At 44.7% G+C, this 20,220-nt stretch overlaps 1 protein-coding gene and 1 long non-coding RNA gene across 4 annotated transcripts in view; one reads left to right on the forward strand and one right to left on the reverse strand.

The window, feature by feature from the left end:
• Window positions 1-20,220, reverse strand: part of LOC140460169 (uncharacterized) — a 91,888-nt gene that overhangs the window by 13,727 nt on the left and 57,941 nt on the right. The window contains exon 5 of the long non-coding RNA XR_011953893.1: window positions 1,689-1,834. This is a non-coding gene — a long non-coding RNA (uncharacterized lncRNA). The remainder of the gene's footprint in view (window positions 1-1,688; window positions 1,835-20,220) is intronic.
• LOC140460166 (uncharacterized) overlaps window positions 18,867-20,220 on the forward strand; it is a 41,215-nt gene continuing 39,861 nt past the window's right edge. For all 3 annotated transcript variants that reach the window (XM_072554557.1, XM_072554558.1, XM_072554555.1), the window contains exon 1: window positions 18,867-20,111. The gene's annotated coding sequence lies outside the window, so the exon portion shown is untranslated. The remainder of the gene's footprint in view (window positions 20,112-20,220) is intronic.

Genomic DNA, 20,220 nt, shown 5'->3' on the forward strand with positions numbered 1-20,220 from the left:
TGTGGTTCAGATCTTGCTCTGTAAGGATATGGACTGCTGCAATGTATGAGTAGTTATGAATGGTTGTTATACATTGTGCAATCAACTGAAAACATTACCACTTCTTTCCTAACGATGGAGCAAAGGCCATTCTTAAAGATGGTTGGGCTTGGGACACTATTATGAGGAACTGCAGCTGTGAGGTCCTGGAACCAAAGTCATTCACATCACACAGCAATAGACAACTTCTTTTGTGCTAGTCATGACCTAAAATGTATTTCTGTATCATCCCCTCAATCTGTGGAAAGCACCACACTGGTTTCTGTTATGCTTGTATACAGTTTCCTGGATATCTGTATAATCCCACAATACAACTATGGTTCTGTGGAACCTCCTTACTCTGTGTATAGTTCCACACATATCTGTGTTTCTATGTATTGGTCTATGGACTAGTGACCAGTTATTGATGGCAAAAGCCTTTTGCCTACCAACAATTGTGTCATTAGTTTTCTGGGAACTGAACCTTTTGGGGTGGAAACACGTCACAGAGAGAAGTCGTTTGATCTCTGTAAGAGTTGATTCTCTGGTCTCTTCAGTTCCAACCCATTTTAAACATGAAAATCTGTTCCTCTTTCGTTCAGCGGTTGTTGTAAGCTGTGACTTTTAACTGAAACGTCACAGCCCTTTTATCAGTGAACCATGCACTTTGTGTCTCTTGCAAAACAGTGGAAACTTTTGCAGAAATATGATTGAAAAGCAACATTCTAACTGGTATAATAATCATAAGGATCACCTCAACAATCTGTTAATAGGAACCACTGAAATGTTTACAGGTATTCCTATGTCTGAAACCTATTTTTCCCTGTCTGTTTTTCTGACTGTGAGTTTAAGGAGGAGTTTATAAGGGGATTGGAGTTTTAGTTTGTTGTGTTATACACAGCTACAATCTTTCTGACTTCTTGCTCAGGACAAAAACTTGGTCCATGCTTTCTATCTACTTGGATCTGTTAATCAGATGAAATAGGAAATTCTGTGTAGTTATTTTAACATTTGGAACTTTGTACTTACTCCAGTAGAGGGCTTGATATCCACTACACACTCGAGTGAATCCTGAAAGTATAGTCCCATCTTCTAACTGTGTTTCTGTCGACTTCTCGCATTCCGATTGGGGTCTGACACTGTAACTGTGTTTTTGTAGAGCCCCTCACTTTGTGTACAATTATGCTGTCACTGATATGCTAAAGTATCCCTCACTGTGTGTGCAGTCCCACATTGTAAATGTTTCTCCATAGTTCATTTACTCCGTGCACAGTCAACACTGGAACCATGTATTTGTACTTCGCTCTCACTGTACAATCTTGCAACTGTGTTTCTGTTCAGCTTTCTCACTCGGCATACAATCCCATACTAAGTATTTCTGGAGCATTCTTTCAACCTGTATAAAGTCCCACTGTGTAACTGTGCTCCTGCATAGTGTCCTCAATTAGTGCACAGTTCCCATACTGTCACCGTGGTTCCCTAACATTCCCTCAATCTGTGGATTGTCTCCCACGATAAATGTGTGTTTGTGTTGTTCCCTCAGTCCGTGTACAGTCAGACACTAATTGTGCTGACACATTTTTCTGAGAGCCTTCTTTACATAAACTAAAAATCTTGAACTTAACAGACGATAAAATTCTCTGTGCAATAGTCCAATTTCCTATTCATACCTTCCTCGTGGACATGTTTCACAAAAGAATCTGAATGTTCATTGCAGGCTCTAACCATTCTGATGTGAGGCTAAAGCCATGATGTTGGAGGTCTTTTGCAATTAGTTTCAGTTCTGCCGGTCTGTCACCTTTCAGTAAATATATACCTGTTTGTTGGAGCAAAGAATAAAATCAGAATTTGATTTTCATATCAGTATCAATGTACTTATTCCTTTTAGTAACCAAGTCCCTCTGGGAGATCCCCCTGCTCAGATTAAACCTGACTGTGATCTCTGAGAGGAAGTGGAAGGAGAAGGAACTAATCTTGATGTTATCACTGAGTTTCGGACATCTGTCACATATTAATCATAAACAATCATTGTGCTGCTAGAAAGCGGGAGCAGTTCCTTGAGATCTTTACGAAGCTTTCAATCTATCTCCAGTCTTAAAAATACTAATCACATCAGCTTTTTGCTCGTTGTCTGAGCCTGTTCCCTTTGCTTGAATTTATAAACCTATATTTGTTGTCGTGTATTCTTATCATTTCAGTAACTCCTTCAGAAATCTAACAGAAACATGTCAACTAAAAATATCACAAAGTGCAGTCAGCAAGGAATAAAATAACGAAACTCTTAACCAACCAGATTGCATTCTTTGAAGAAGTCCCAGAAAGTGTCGACAAGATTAATGTACTCAATGTAATACATTTGGAGTTACAAAAGGCCTGCGCGATGATATAAAATCGCAAAGACCAAATGGTGTAAATCAAAGGACAACAACAGAATAGAAAACAAGTTGACTACAAAACCAAACCACGAATAGTGGTTAAAGGATGTTACTCAGATTGACAAATGCTGGGAAGTGATATTCTACAAGGAACGGTGCTAGGAACACTGTTGTTCACCATTTACAGAAACAGCCTGAGCTTGGGATTTGGAGAATATTTTGTCACTTCTTATAGTGTAATATGCTAATCAGACACAGCACACATCATCAAAGGAAGTGATGCTGCATCACATGATCTTGCTGTTGCTTCCACAACTTTGGGTAAAATGTTGATAGCACAGTAAGAGATTGGAAATAATTGTGGGTTTCAGAGTTAACATCGAATCGACAGTTCCCTCGAATAGATTTCTGCCTGTAACTCATCCCTGTAAGTAAACCACCCAGAACCCCTCGATTGTCATTGTATACAGAAACCACCACAAAATAAAAATGTTGAGCTTGTGTAAAACACTGAGAGCACACACAGACATACACACACACTCGCTTTCACCCTTACAGCCAACAATGAGGCTGTTCAATGGTGAGCTTGTCTATATTGTTGGGGAAGGAGGGCACAACATTGAGGGAGTCTTGCTGTGATGATTAAGGCATTTAGTGAGACAACAGCCAACATGCGTGTGAGACTGAGTGTATGTGAGTGTGTGTGTTGAGAGTGTGTGTGGGGTTGTGTTTGAGAGTGTGTGTATGTGAGATATAGAGTCAGTGTGTGAGAGAGAGTGAGTCAGTGCGTGTGAAAAAGACATGGAGTGAGTGTGTGACTGTGCGCGAGAGAGGTTGAGAGTGTGAGTGAGGATATATGTGTTCTGAAGTTGAAAACATATACTGTACCTTTAAGAAAACACTCTATCAAAGGGACCTTTTCATGTGAAAATTTGCCAAGAATGTTTAGAAAGACAAAGGAAGGACATTCTTTTAGAATTCGCAAACAGGTTAGAATTGGGTGTAACCAGGGACAAAAGTAAAGCTGACATTGTAATGGAGTTGGTCAAGCACTGAGGGGTATCAGAGAAACAGACAAGTGCAGTAGAGTTAGAAAAACTTCAATTACAATTGAGGCAAACAGAGTTAGAAGATAAAGAAAAGGAATGAAGAGCCACGTTAGAGGGAAAAGGAAGGGAGAGAAGGGACTTAGCTGAGCAAAGAGAAAAAGAAAGAGCAAAGGAGAGAGAATCTGAACTTCCAAAGTTGTGAATTAGACAGGAAAGTCATGTTAACAGGATGGAGATGAAGAGAGAAGGTAGTGATGTGTACAAATATGTTAAAACATTGCCACATTTTGATGAGAAAGATGATGAAGCCTTCTTCATTTAATTTGAAAAATTGGCGAGGCCGATGGAGTGGTGAGAGAACTTGAGGGTAATGTTCATTCAGACTAAGCTGATAGGCAGAGTTAGTGAGGTGTATGCAGTGCTGTCAGATGAGGGGTCAAGATATGATGCAGATGTCAAAAAGACTAGTTTGAGTGCTTATGAATTGCTTCCAGAAGCATATAGACAGCGGTTCAGAAACATAAAGAATGAACCAGGTCAGACATGTGTTGATTTGAAAGATTTAAACATAGTAATTTTAGATGGGTGTGGACCTTAAAAATAGATAAGATATGGGAGGCACTAAGAGAGGTTATGCTGCCTGAGGAGTTTAAAAACTCACTTCCAGAGATGATAAGAATTCACGAGGATGAACAGAAAGTTGAAGAAGTGAGAAGACTGGCAGAGATGGCAGATGAGTGTACAAGAGTGCACAAGGTGAAATTTAGCTTCCGAAAGGAAGTTCATCCTGTGTGGGATACAAATTGGGAGAAGGGGAGAGCCTTTACTACAAAACAAAGAATAGAGCACAGTGGGAATAGTTTACACAGGTTAAAAAAGAAGACCAAGGGGGTGGAAAGGAGATGAAAGGTGTTTTCACAGGAATGGACTGGGATACATAAAATTACAGTGCCTGGGGTTTAAGAAAGGCACTGGGAAAAGGTGTTTTCACTGCCAGAAGGTGGGACACATAAGATCACAGTGCTGGTTGTTGAAGAAAGGCACTGTGGGAAAAGGTGTGGTGAAAGAGGCTAAGCCAGTGGGATTAATGACAGTCGTAAAGGAAATACCAAGAAAAGTTGAGGAGCTGCAGGAGAGTGCACAGCCCCAAGGCAGGGGCTGGTTATTGAGTTAGTGCCTGATCACTATAAAGACTTCATCTCTGTGGGTAAAGTTTACTCAGGAAAAACAGTTGGGGGGTGGGGAGACGGGAAAGATGTTACAATTTGGAGAGATATGGGAGCTAGTCAGTAGTTATGCCCTCTCGTACAAGCTGACATCATCACCCAAGGAAAAGGTCTTTCACTGTCTACCCTATCTAATCCTCTGATCATCTTGTAAGTCTCTATCAAATCCCCCCTTCACCTCCTTCTTTCCAATGAGAACAGACACAAGTCTCTCAGCCTTTCCTCATAAGACCTTCCCTCCAGACCAGGCAACATCCTGGTAAATCTCCTCTGCACCTTTTCCAATGCTTCCACATCCTTCCTAACCCATGGAGAAGTGGGATCAGAAAGACAGTGCACTTTTCTCATCTCAGTCATAACATAAAACAGGAGGCTCACTGTGGGATACCTGATGCTACAAACATGTCAGTGGAAGTAAGGGAATAAGAACTGGAAAAAGGATAAATGCCTTTGGCAGTTACAGAAACGTTCCTGAAGAGGGGCATTTTATCCCTGAGTGATGGACAAAAAGTAACCAAAGCCAGGCTGTTAGAATTGGTGAGGACGTGGAAGTTAGGATTCAAAGCAGGGACAAGTAAAGTAGACACAATTGGGGTAATAGCAGAGCATTTAAAACAGGAAAAGAAGCAAACTGATACAAGAGGTGAGTCAACTGAATTACCAAGGCTTCAGTTCCTGATGGAGCAGCTTGAACAAGAAAATGAAATGGGGAAACTCGAGCTTCAAGTTTGTGAGATATGATTTCCCACGCACAAAGTCATATTGACTATCCCTAATCAGCCCTAGCCTTTCCAAATACATATACATCCTGTCCCTCAGGATTCCCTCCAACAACTTGCCCACCACCGAGTTCAGACTCACTGGTCTATTGTTCCCTGGCTTGTCCTTACCACCCTTCTTAAACAGTGGCACCACATTAGCCAAGCTCCAGTCTTCTGGCACCTCACCTGTGACTATCGATGATACAAATATCTCAGCAAGAGGCCCAGCAATCACTTCTCCAGTTTCCCACAGAGTTCTAGGGTACACCTGATCAGGTCCTGGGGATTTATCGACTTTCATCTTTTATGCGTTTCAAGACATCCAGCACTTCCTCCTCTGTGTTATGGACATTTTGCAAGATGTCACCATCTATTTCCCTATAGTCTATATCTTCCATATCCTTTTCCACAGTAAATACCGATGCAAAATACTCATTTAGTATCTCCCCCATTTTCTGCGGCTCCACACAAAGGCCCAAGTCTTGCTGGTCTTTGAGGGGGCTCTATTCTCTCCCTAGTTACTGTTTTGTCTTTAATGTATTCGTAAACACTCTTTGGATTCTCCTTAATTCTATTTGCCAAAGCTATCTCATGTTCCCTTTTTGCCCTCCTGATTTCCTTCTTAAATATGCTCCTACTTTCTTTGTACTCTTCTAAGGATTCACTCGATCTATCCTGTCTACACGTGACATAAGCTTCCTTCTTTTTCTTAACCAAACCCTCAATTTCTTTCGTCATCCAGCATTCCCTGTATCTACCAACCTTTCCTTTCACCCTAACAGGAATATACTTTCTCTGGATTCTCGTTATCTCATTTCTGAAGGCTTCCGATTTTCCAACCGTCACTTTACCTGCGAACATCTGCCTCCAATCAGCTTTCGAAAGTCCTTGCCTAATACCGTCAAAATTGGTCTTTCTCCAATTTAGAACTTCAACTTTTAGATCTGGTCTATCCTTTTCCATCATTATTTTAAATCTAATAGAATTATGGTCGCTGGCTCCAAAGTGCTCCCCCACTGACACCTCAGTCACCTGCCCTGCCTTATTTCCCAAGAGTAGGTCATGTTTTGCACCTTCTCTAGTAGGTACATCCACATACTGAATCAGAAAATTGTCTTGTACACACTTAACAAATTCCTCTCCATCTAAACCTTTGACACTATGGCAGTCCCAGGCTATGTTTGGAAAGTTAAAATCCTCTACCATAACCACCCTATTAATCTTACAGATAGCTCAGATCTCCTTACAAGTTTGTTTCTCAATTTCCCTCTGACTATTAGGGGGTCTATAATACAATCCCAATAAGGTTATCATCCATTTCTTATTTCTCAGTTCCACTCAAATAACTTCCCTGGATGTATTTACGGGAATATCCTCCCTCAGCACAGCTGTAATGCCATCCCTCATCAAAAATGTCACCCCCTCTCCTCTCTTGCCTCCCTTTCTATCCTTCCTGTAGCATTTGTATCCTGGAACATTAAGCTGCCAGTCCTGCCCATCCCTGAGCCACGTTTCTGTAATTGCTATGATATCCCAGACCCAAGTTCCTAACCATGCCCTGAGTTCATCTGCCTTCCCTGTTAGGCCTCTTGCATTGAAATAAATGCAGTTTAATTTATTAGTCCTACCTTGTCCCTGCCTCCTCTGACTGGTTGAGTCACTTCTGTTCTCAGCTGTACCAGTCTCAGATTGATCTCTTTCCTCACTACCTCCCTGGGTCCCACCGCCCACACCTTACTAATTTAAATCCTCCCGAGCAGCTCTAGCAAATCTCCCCGCCAGTATATCGGTCCCCTTCCAATTTAGGTGCAAACCGTCCTTCTTCTACAGGTCACTTCTACTCCAAAAGGGATTCCAATGATCCAAAATTGTGAATCCTTCCCCCATACACCAGCTCCTCAGCCATGCATTCATCTACTCTATCCTCCTATTCCTGCCCTCACTAGCTCGTAGCATCGGGAGTAATCCAGATATTCCTACTCCCGAGGGCCTCCTTTTTCAATTTCTGCCTAACTCTCCGTAATCTCCCTTCAGAATCTCAACCTTTTCTCTTCCAATGTCATTGGTTCCAATGTGGACAATGACCTCTTGCTGGTCCATCTCCCCCGCGAGAACATTCTGCACCCTCTCTGAGACATCCTTGATCCTGGCACCAGGGAAGTAACACACCATTCTGCTTTTTTGCTGCTGGCCACAGAAACATCTGTCTGTACCTCGAAGTAGAGAATCCCCGAACATAACTGATCTCTTGGAACCTGACATACCCCTCGTTGCATTCGAGCCAGTCTCAATACCAGCAACTTGGCTGTTCGTGCTATGTTCCCCTGAGAATCCATCACCCCCGACATTTTCCAAAACAGCATACCTGTTTGAAATGGGTTTTTCCCACAAAAGACTCCTGCACTAGCTGCCTACCTCTCTTATCTTTCCTGAAGTTAACCCATCTATGTGACTGTATCTGAGAGTTTCCCCCCATCCTATAACTGTTATCCATCATACACTGTTGCTGTTGCAAATTCCTCATTGCTTCTAACTGTCTTCCCAACCAATCCATTCGATCTGATAAGATTCACAGCCAGTAGCATTAAAAGAACACCGTTAGAAAGGAAAGCTGCTCAAGGAGACATTGAGCAATAGCAGAGGATGGTATTGATCCATCGACCTCTGGATTATGGGCCCAGCGTACTCCCGCTGCACCACTCCACCACCCCTAACAGGGGAAGTGAAATGAATACTCTGCGTCAGTATTCACACGAGAGAAAGACAATGTTGTAGAGGACAATACTGAGATACAGGCTACTAGACTTGATGGGATTGAGGTTCACAAGGAGGAGGTGTTAGCAATTCTGGAAAGTGTAAAAATAGATAAGTCCCCTGTGCTGGGAGGGATTTATCCTCGGATTCTCTAGAAAGCCCGGGAGGAGATTGCCCAGCCTTTGGCTTTGATCTTTATGTCATCATTGTCGACAGGAATAGTGCCAGAAGACTGGAGGATAGCAAATGTTGTCCCCTTGTTCAAGAAGGGGAGTAGAGACAACCCTGGGTAATTATAGACCAGTGAGCCTTACTTGGGTTATGGGTAAAGTGTTGGAAAGGGTTATAAGACACAGAGTTTGTAATCATCTGGAGAGGAATAAGTTGATTAGGGACAGTCAACACAGTTTTGTGAAGGGTAGGCTGTGCCTCACAAACCTTATTGAGTTCTTTGAGAAGGTGACCAAACAGGTAGATAAGGTTAAAGCGGTCGATGTGGTGTATATGGATTTCAGTAAAGCGTTTGACAAGGTTTCCCACGGTAGACTATTGCACAAAATACAGAGGCATGGAATTGAGGGTGATTTAGTGGTTTGGATCAGAAATTGGCGAGCTGAAAGAAGGCAGAAGGTGGTGGTTGATGGGAAATATTCATCCTGGAGTTCAGTTACTAATGGTTTACCACAAGGATCTGTTTTGGGTCCACTGCTGTTTGTCATTTTCATAAATGACCTGCATGAGCCACAGAAGGTTGGGTTAGTAAATTTGTGGGTGACACTAAGGTCAGTAGAGTCGTGGATAGTGATGAAGGATGTTGTAGGTTACAGAGAGACATTGATAAGCTGCAGAGCTGGGCGGAGAGGTCGTAAATGGAGTTTATTGCGGAAAAGTGTAAGGTGATTCACTATGGAAGGAGTAACAGGAATGCAGAGTACAGGGCTCATGATAAGATTCTTGGAAGTGCAGATGAGCAGAGGGATCTCGGTGTCCATGTACATAAATCCTTGAAACTTGCCACCCATGTTGATAGGGTTGTGTAGGAGGCATATGCTGCGTTAGCTTTCATTCATAGAGGTATTGAGTTTTGGAACAATGAGATCATGCTGCAGCTGGACAAAACTCAGGTGCAGCCGCACTTGGAGTATTGTGCACAGTTGTGGTCATCGCATTATAGGAAGGATGTGGAAGGTTTGGAAAGGGTTCAGAGGAGATTTACTAGAATGTTGCCTGGTATGGAGGGAAGGTCTGATGAGGAAAGGCTGAGGGGCTTGAGGCTGTTTTCATCGGAGAGAAGAAGGTTGGGAGGTAACTTAATTGAGACATATCAGATAATCAGAGGGTTAGGTAGGGCGGACGGCAATGGCTAGCACGAGGGGTGATAGATATAGGACAGATATCAGCGATAGTTTCTTTATTCAGAGAGTAATGGGGGCATGGAACACACTGCCTGCAACAGGAGTAGACTCGCCAACTTTAAGGGCATTTAAATGGTCATTGGATATAGATGAGAATGGAATAGTGGAGGTTAAATGGGCTTCAGTTTGGTTTCACAGTTCGGTGCAACATCGAATGCCTGTGATGTACTGCACTGCAATGTTCTCTGTTCCAACCCCATTTTCCATCACTTGGCCCATAGCCTATATATTTTGGCATCACAAGTGTATGAAGGTTTTTGCCTTGTGACTCCAAACCCACAGCAATATAATTGACACACAACTGCCCCCTGAACTGGTCCAGCAAGCCCTCACTTTCGAGGAATTAGGGATGGGCAATAAATGCTGCCCTTGCCTATGACACTCACATCCCTTGAAAGAATATTAAAAATTCACTGGCTATGACTGGACAGATAAGTGTGGAACCAGTGAGGACAGTCCCACCCTGCTGGACACTGGAGAAGGACACTGGACACTGGGTGATCAAGTGTGTGAAAGCCTGCAGGATGGGGATGAGAAGGGAGAGTGCACTGTGGTCATAGACACAGAGTTCATCATTTACATCAATCATACAGATCATTGAAATAAATATCCCACAAGTGGAATGACCAATCCTGCAGGATATGAATGTAAAGGCAGAAGGTTTGCTTCATGTGTGACAGACAACTGCTACGTTTGAGATTGAATTAATCTGTCAAACACATTTTTATAGAATCTCTCAATGTTCAGCAGTTGATGATAAACATTGGAATACAAAGGCAGGGAATTGATGCTGGAATTGAATAGGGTTCTGGTTTCATCATTCGAGGAGAATGTCACTTGATATCAGGAATGAAGCTCAGGAAGGATGGATTGACATTGGAGAGGGAGCTGTGGAGATTTACCAGAATGATACCAGCTAACAGGGTTACAACAAGGTGGCATTTACATTGATTTGACTTATATTCCCTCAAATGTGGAATTTAGGAGATTAAAGAGTGATTGAATTGAGAGGTTCAAGCTGATTAAAGATTCAATAGGATAAATATAGAGAAATGATTTCTCCAGTGGTGGTGGGGGTGCAGATCTTTAAATTCAAACCAGGTCATTCAGGGATGCTATTAAATATTTCTCCACACAAAGGGTGGGGGAAATCTCAAACTCTCTCCCCTGAGAAGCTGATGAAGCCGGAGAATCAAGTGAAAAATTCAACATTGAGACTGACAGCAATTTTCTGAAAGAAGCATTGAAGGATCTAGAACTGAGACAGGTCAGTACATCTCAGTTATGATCTACCTGTGAATAATGGAACAACATCAAGGGGCTGAACGGTCTCCTCCAGGTCTGATTTTCCTCTGTATTTGAACAGAATCTCACAGTGTGCAGCTGTCGTGTTATGAGAAACAGGTTTGATATTTTAATTCAGAGCTGTCAGATGTGTGAAACTTGGCAACAACCTCAGGGCTATTTCCTTCTCTTAACGTTTCCTGTAGGAGTAGGCAGCACCACTGAAACTGAACAGGGGGCCTCCCAGAGGGAATAAAGTTACTAAAAAGAATAAGCACCATGTTTTACATATGGAAATAAGGTTCTGATTTAGTGACTGACACCAATTCTTCATTCTTATATTTACTGAAAAGAGGTCTGAGAATGTGAAGGGTAAAGAGGGTCAAAAATGAATCTCCCTGTATGAGTGGAGAACAATCGATCCCTTGGACAGAAACAGCACAAAGAACAAAGATAATTTACAGCCCAGGAACAGGCCCTTCAGCCCTCCAAGCCTGAGCCGATCCAAATCCATTGTCTAAACCTATCGCCCAATTCCTAAGCAGCTGTATCCCTCTGTTCCCCACATACTCATGTGTCTGTTCAGTTGCATCTTAAATGAATCTACCATGTCTGCCTCTACTAGCTCTGATGGCAACGCGTTCCAGGCTCCTACCACCCTCTGTGGAAAGTACTTTCTGCGTGTATCCCCCTTAAACTTTTCACCTCTCACCTTGAACGCATGACCTCTCGTTATTGAATCCCTCACCCTGGGAAAAAGCTTATCTCTATCTACCCTGTCTATACCCTTCATGATTTTGTAGACCTCAATCAAGTCCCCCCTCAATCTCCACTTTGCTAATGAAAATAATCTTAACCTACTCAACTTCTCTTCATAGCTTGCACCTTCCATATCAGACAAAATTGTCTCTAAAGTAGATAATCTTCACCCTAAACTTGAAGACCTTGATCAAGATTTTAAACAAAGACACCAAATGAGTTTCTTTACTCAGAGAGTGGTAAGGGCATGGAATGCCCTGCCTGCCAATGTCGTGAACTCAGCCACATTAGGGAGATTTAACAATCCTTGGATAAGCACATGGATGATGATGGGATAGTGGAGGGGGATGGACTGAGATTAGTACACAGGTCAGCGCAACGTCAAGGGCTGAAGAGCCTGTTCTGCGCTGTATTGTTCTATATTCTATGTTCCAATAAACCAGAGTTTGTCTCAGATTGGGGATGGTGATTAACTGGTGAACAACAAAGTGAATTAACCTTGTGATGGAGAACAATTGAATCATCAGACAACCAATAACTCTGGGTCATTCACAGCCCATTTATAACCCACACTGTCCTGGGATTACCACCATTTAATCTCCTTCCACATTTTATGGACACACTCCCTTATCCAAAAAGTTTATTAACACCATTTAATCTCCTGAGGAAAATCTATTGGGGAATACTCTCTGGATATGAAAGACAAGTGAAGAAATCTCCTGAATTTTCATCAATGCTCACATCTCCATCAACAAGACTATGCCTGGATCCCCCACCCGACCATTCTATCCCCTGTAGTATTGATTCTCTCAATCAGAACCTGCTCCGAACCAATGTGCAAACCAGGAAAGGACAACTGGATTCCTTCCTGACTCGATTGATTACTTTTCAATGCTGACGTTGTGAAATGGATTTCAAGTTCTCAAACTGGTGGGATTTGTGAATCCAGGATTCTGGATTGTGAGTGCAGTTACTGAACCCCTCCATCACTGTGTCTCACTGTCAGGGACACTGTCCAACAGGGATGAACTCTTGGGAAACATACTTGGGAAAGAGTGGTCACTGAACCACTCCACCACACTCTGTCAAACCCATCAGTGACTGAACAACTCCCCCATACTCCTTCAATTCCATCAGTGACTGAACAACTCCCCCACACTCCTTCAATCCCCTCAGTGACTGAACAACATTCTCACACTCCTTCCATCCCATCAGTGACTGAACAACACCCCCACACTCCTTCAATCCCATCAGTGACTGAACAACTCCCCCACACTCCTTCAATCCCATCAGTGACTGAACAACTCCCCCACACTCATTCAATCCCATCAGTGACTGAACAACTCCCCCACACTCCTTCAATCCCATCAGTGACTGAACAACACCCCCACACTCCTTCAATCCCATCGGTGACTGAACAACTCCCCCACACTCCTTCAATCCCATCAGTGACTGAACAACTCCCCCACACTCCTTCAATCCCATCGGTGACTGAACAACTCCCCCACACTCCTTCAATCCCATCAGTGACTGAACAACTCCCCCACACTCCTTCAATCCCATCAGTGACTGAACAACTCCCCCACACTCCTTCAATCCCATCAGTAACTGAACAACTCCCCCACACTCCTTCAATCCCATCAGTGACTGAACAACTCCCTCACACTCCTTCAATCCCATCAGTGACTGAACAACTCCCCCACACTCCTTCAATCCCATCAGTGACTGAACAACTCCCCCACACTCCTTCAATCCCATCAGTGACTGAACTCCCTCACACTCCTTCAATCCCATCAGTGACTGAACAACTCCCCCACACTCCTTCAATCCCATCAGTGACTGAACAACTCTCTCACACTCCTTCAATCCCATCAGTGACTGAACAACTCCCCCACGCTCCTTCAATCCCATCAGTGACTGAACAACTCCCCCACACTCCTTCAATCCCATCAGTGACTGAACAACTCCCCCACACTCCTTCAATCCCATCAGTGACTGAACAACTCCCTCACACTCCTTCAATCCCATCAGTGACTGAACAACTCCCCCACACTCCTTCAATCCCATCAGTGACTGAACAACTCCCCCACACTCCTTCAATCCCATCAGTGACTGAACAACTCCCTCACACTCCTTCAATCCCATCAGTGACTGAACAACTCCCCCACACTCCTTCAATCCCATCAGTGACTGAACAACTCCCCCACACTCCTTCAATCCCATCAGTGACTGAACTCCCTCACACTCCTTCAATCCCATCAGTGACTGAACAACTCCCCCACACTCCTTCAATCCCATCAGTGACTGAACAACTCTCTCACACTCCTTCAATCCCATCAGTGACTGAACAACTCCCCCACACTCCTTCAATCCCATCAGTGACTGAACAACTCCCCCACGCTCCTTCAATCCCATCAGTGACTGAACAACTCCCCCACACTCCTTCAATCCCATCAGTGACTGAACAACTCCCCCACACTCCTTCAATCCCATCAGTGACTGAACAACTCCCCCACACTCCTTCAATCCCATCAGTGACTGAACAACTCCCTCACACTCCTTCAATCCCATCAGTGACTGAACAACACCCTCACACTCCTTCAATCCCCTCAGTGACTGAACAACTCCCCCACACTCCTTCAATCCCATCAGTGACTGAACAACTCCTTCAATCCCATCAGTGACTGAGTCAGTCAAGGTCAGTGTGGCCTTGGTGAGCCCTGGGTGAGGTTCCACAACAGGGTCTTACTGAGTGAGGTCTGAGGGGTAAACAGTGAAGGAGAAAACAGGAGGGAAAACACAGGAGGGGGACATTCAAGGCTTGACAACGTTCTCAGCTTAGAAACAATTTGCTGCATGTGGATCTGACACAGTCAGTGAAACATTTCGAGTGTGGTTTCCATCAATCATTGCTGATGGGGTGAGGTTACTTTTGGGTGTGTGTAACACTGCTTCTTGTTGATAAGGGCTCAGTCTAAAAAGTCATTTCCGTTGTTTAACTCGAGTGTAGCAGTGGGCCAGTTCTGTGAGCAACCCACTGACCTGTCCTGGATAGGTGTCGGGGTTGGGGATGGGGTTGTGGGGTATGGGGGAGGGGGTGGTCAGTAAAAAGTAGATGATCGCTCTGGCCTCATCCACTGCTCAGCTCTGCAAATCATAAACAAGGATTGGCCATTCAACTGTGAAGCTGAAATTGTGAATGTTCACCATCATGATTAAGCCGAAGTAAAGACACATATATTGTATATATTGATTGAGATAGAAATAAACAAGTTCACATGTTGTGAATTCATTCATGGATGTATATATACATTAGTAAATACATAGAAAGGACAAGACAGAGATATTGACAGACAGAGTGATTCACTCATACAAGGTCAGCCCTAATAGTTCAGACAGTGTTACTGGTGAGGGTGATATACAGACACTCAGTGCTGTTAGTGATATCAGTACAGTGTTATTGGAGAGGGTAACAAGGTGGTGAGGATACAGAGTCAGTCAGTGCTGCCTCTCACAAACTGACAGAAATCAAAAAGGAAGAGCAGAGGGATCTTGGTGTCCATGTACACAGATCTCTGAAAGTTGCCACCCAGGTAAATAGTGCAGTGAAGAAGGCATATGGCGTACTGGCTTTTATTGGTAGAGGAATTGAGTTCCGGAGTCCTGAGGTCATGCTGCAGTTGTATAAGACTCTGGTGCGGCCGCATCTGGAATATTGTGTGCAGTTTTGGTCGCCATACTATAGGAAGGATGTGGAGGCACTGGAACGGGTGCAGAGGAAGTTTACCAGGATGTTGCCTGGTATGGTAGGAAGATCCTATGAGGAAAGGCTGAGGCACTTGGGGTTGTTTTCATTGGAGAAAAGAAGGTTTCGGGGTGATTTGATAGAGGTGTACAAGATGATTAGGAGGTTAGATAGGGTTGACAGTGAGAACCTCTTTCCACGTATGGAGTCAGCTATGACAAGGGGGCATAGCTTTAAATTAAGGGGGGGTAGATATAGGACTGATGTTAGGGGTAGGTTCTTCACTCAGCGAGTTGTAAGTTCATGGAATGCCCTGCCAGTAGCAGTAGTGGACTCTCCCTCTTTATGGGTATTTAAGCGGGCATTGGATAGGTATATGGAGGATAGTGGGTTAGTGTAGGTTAGGTGGGCTTTGATCGGCGCAACATCGAGGGCCGAAGGGCCTGTACTGCGCTGTATTCTTCTATGTTCTATGTTCTATGATTATTTTAATGGCATGGGCTGAGGGGTCTTTCCTATTGCCCAGAAATGTAACACACTATTGTCTCGATCCCAGGAAAGATAATTTGTGATTATTGCTCTATATTTTACTACTTGGTCATAGAATGTGGGCATCATCAGCTGGACTATTGTTCATAAGCAAAAATGCCCTTGAGAAAGTGGGGTGATCTGTCTTTTTGAACTGCTGCAGTCGAAACTATTAGGGAGAGACTTGCAGCATTTTAACTCAGTGATGATGCAGGAACAGTGATGTCATTCCAACTCAGGATGGTGTGTGAGTTACCGGGGGAACTTGTAGGTGATGGTGATCCCATACAGAAGCGGCCCCTGTCCATCCATGTGGTAGGGGTCAAGGGTTGAGAAGGGGCTGTCGAATGAGCCTTGGTGAATTGATACAGTTGATCTTGTGAATGGTACACATTGCTGCCATTGTGGATGTGTTGAATATTAATGGTGGTGGATAGGTGCCGAACAACCCAGCTGCTTTGTCCTGGATGGTGCCAAGCTTCATAAAGGAGTTATCTGAACACGAACTGGCATCTCTCAGTCCTCTCTCTCTCAGGAAGATACCAGGACACTGACTTGTGTCTCTCAGTCCCTTCTCTTTCACGGAGATATTTGTGTACTAACTGGTGTCTCCCACTCCCCCCTCTCTCTCAGGGAGATATCTGTACACTGACTGGTGTCTCTCAGTCCCCCCTCTCTCTCAGGGAGATATCTGTACACTGACTGGTGTCTCTCAGTCCCCTCTCTCTCAGGGAGATATCTGTACACTGACTGGTGCCTCTCAGTCCCCTCTCTCTCTCAGGGAGATACCTGTACACTGACTGGTGTCTCTTAGTCACCCCACCCCCTCCTCTCTCTCTCAGGGAAATATCTGCAGCTGACTATTGTCCCTCAGTTCCCCCTCCCTCTCTCTGAGGGAGATATCTGTACACTGACTGGTGTCTCTCAGTCCCCTCTCTCTCTGAGGGAGATATCTGTACACTGACTGGTGTCTCTCAGTCCCCTCTCTCTCTGAGGGAGATATCTGTACACTGACTGGTGTCTCTCAGTCCCCTCTCTCTCAGGGAGATATCTGTACACTGACTGGTGTCTCTCAGTCCCCTCTCTCTCAGGGAGATATCTGTACACTGACTGGTGTCTCTCAGTCCCCTCTCTCTCTCTCAGGGAGATATCTGTACACTGACTGGTGTCTCTCAGTCCCCCCTCTCTCTCAGGGAGATATCTGTACACTGACTGGTGTCTCTCAGTCCCCTCTCTCTCAGGGAGATATCTGTACACTGACTGGTGTCTCTCAGTCCCCTCTCTCTCAGGGAGATATCTGTACACTGACTGGTGTCTCTCAGTCCCCTCTCTCTCTCTCAAGGAGATATCTGTACACTGACTGGTGTCTCTCAGTCCCCCCTCTTTCTGTCAGGGAGATATCTGTACACTGACTGGTGTCTCTCAGTCCCCCCTCTATCAGGGACATATCTGTACACTGACTGGTGTCTCTCAGTCCCCCCTCTCTCAGGCAGATATCTGTACACTGACTGGTGTCTCTCAGTCCCCTCTCTCTCTCTCAAGGAGATATCTGTACACTGACTGGTGTCTCTCAGTCCCCTCTCTCTCAGGGAGATATCTGTACACTGACTGGTGTCTCTCACTCCCCCCTCTCTCAGGGACATATCTGTACACTGACTGGTGTCTCTCAGTCCCCCCTCTCTCTCAGGGGGATATCTGTACACTGACTGGTGTCTCTCAGTCCCCTCTCAGGGAGATATCTGTCCACTGACTGGTGTCTCTCAGTCCCCTCTCTCTCAGGGAGATATCTGTCCACTGACTGGTGTCTCCCAGTCCCCTCTCTCTCTCAGGGAGATATCTGTACACTGACTGGTGTCTCTCAGTCCCCCCTCTCTCTCAGGGAGATATCTGTCCACTGACTGGTGTCTCTCAGTCCTCTCTTTCTCAGGGAGATATCTGTACACTGACTGGTGTCTCTCAGTCCTCTCTTTCTCAGGGAGATATCTGCACACTGACTGGTGTCTCTCAGTCCTCTCTTTCTCAGGGAGATATCTGTACACTGACTGATGTCCCTCAGTCCCCTCTCTCTCTCAGGGAGATATCTGTACACTGACTAGTTTCCCTCAGTCCCCCCCCCCGCAACTCTCTCTCAGCGGGATATCTGTGCACTGATTAGTGGCTCTCGGTTTGTTTGTTCACAAGCTCTTTAATTTTGAAATAATGAACCAGGACAATGTGTTACAGGATCTTTAACCTGATTATTGCTGTGGATCTGTTGCCTGTTGGAGAGAAGTGAAATCTCTGCTGGAGGCGTGGACAGGAAGCTCTGTTTCTGGTTTCAGTGGGTGGAGCTGCTGGGGAAGTTGGTGAACCTTCACTCACTTCACTCCCCTATTTAAACAGCACTGACTCCAGCTCCAGACAAAGGTGCCCTGAAGCAGCCGGAACTCTGGAGTGTCTGACTCTGTCTCTGCTTCCACACGGCGATGGGGATTACTCCTTATCTCTGTGTCCTCCTGCTCTGTCTGACAGGTGAGAGTTCCCGGGGCTTTCTCCCCACACAGTGAGGCTGCTTCTTCCCAGATTCTGGGAGTCTCTGTTTATGTGACCAGTTTATTAAAGTGAGCTCTCTTCTGTTTCTCTGTTATTCACAGGTGTCCGCTCTCAGATCGTGCTGACACAGCCTGAGTCAATTGTGAAAAAGCCGGGGGAGTCTGTCAGACTGACCTGTACAGTGAGTGGGTTCAGCCTGGATAGCAACTGGATGCACTGGGTGAGACAGGTCCCTGGAAAAGGGCTGGAATGGTTACTTGATTACAAGCAAGGTCAAAATAGTGATTACGCGCCTGGAATTCGAGGCAGATTCGTCCCTTCAAGAGGCTCCACCACAGTTGCCTATCTCGATATCAGCCAGTTGAGAGTGGATGACACCGCCATGTATTACTGTGCCAGACGGTCACAGTGAGACGAAATGGGGCTGGACTGGTACAAAAACTCACTGAGAGAATCGACAGTCAGGGGAATCAGTGAAATGGGAGGAACTATCACACACACACCCCTCAGCTACCAGCACAGCTTCATTCCCATCCTGACTGTGTTGGGATCTGCTGGTCCTGGGAATGGGGAAATGGGATTATTCACTGCTGATTCCTGACACAGGTGATGTGATGAGAAAAGGAGTTCGGGACATGAACAAAGATCTCTCTGGACTGAAACAGGAAAGGGCAGTCTCTGGGCAGGGAGAATCAGAGCAGCAATGCTCACTTGGAGCAGTGTCAGTGTGATCGGGTTAAATGTGAAATCTGACCGGACTCAGTGTCAGGGAAAGGGAGGATGTTCATGTACGGCTCCCTATCACAGTGTATACATACTGGACTGGCACAGTGAGAGAGATGGGGGGTCTCCCCATTCAAAATCCTGCCACTGGAAATCTATTTAAACTGCTCTCTCCGGGTGCTATCACTGGCTTTATTTCCTGAGCTGTGGAAATAAATCAGATCCAATTCAATAATCTGGGTGTCGGAACAACTTTCTGTGAAGATATCATTTGAAAGATGGACAGAACAGTGAGGAACAGAGAGAGGATGATGGAGAATGAAAACTCCTTGTGGATTCCCCCAGCTTCCCAAACAATCCTGAAAACCCCGGCATTGACTCCTGGAGTGTGGGAGACACTCGGACACAGACTGTGGAGTTGTTTGGGACATTTGATTTCGGGCTGGATCCTGTAGCTGTGGTTTCTGAGCCCGGCTGAAACACTGTGATGGATATACTACCACAGCAGCACAAAACCTGACACAAACTGCCCCGCTCCTAATGACAGTGTATATCCATGGATTTCACATTCCTGTTTCCCAGAGTGAAATATCTAAACACTGACTGGGATTGTCAGGGAAAATGTCGATTCCTGGGAGAAAACAAGACAAAGAGGAGGCAATTCTTTTTATGGATAACTTGCAGGAGCTGGTGTACCACAGACAGGAAAACTGTAAAAACACCGCATTTATAGATACATTTGGGACAGGATCAGGATGGAATTTCAGATGAAAATACAGGAAATTGCTGCTCCAGGTTAAAACACAGTTTATGTTTAATTACCTGGGGATTATTATATATTGATCTCAGGGCCAGTTATTGTATTGGGTGAATGAAGAGACAGAGCACAGTGGTATTATCTTGACTACTGGGGGAGCGGAACCTTCCTGGAAGTGACTTCAGGTAAGACAAACTTCTCAATTCTACTATTTTTGACTATTTATTGTATTTAATGCGTGTTTAGTGAATTTGATAATTCAGTAAAATCAGTGAGATATTTTGGACAATTACA

Source organism: Chiloscyllium punctatum, chromosome 36 (assembly GCF_047496795.1).
Source record: "Chiloscyllium punctatum isolate Juve2018m chromosome 36, sChiPun1.3, whole genome shotgun sequence".
Classification (NCBI taxonomy): domain Eukaryota; kingdom Metazoa; phylum Chordata; class Chondrichthyes; order Orectolobiformes; family Hemiscylliidae; genus Chiloscyllium; species Chiloscyllium punctatum.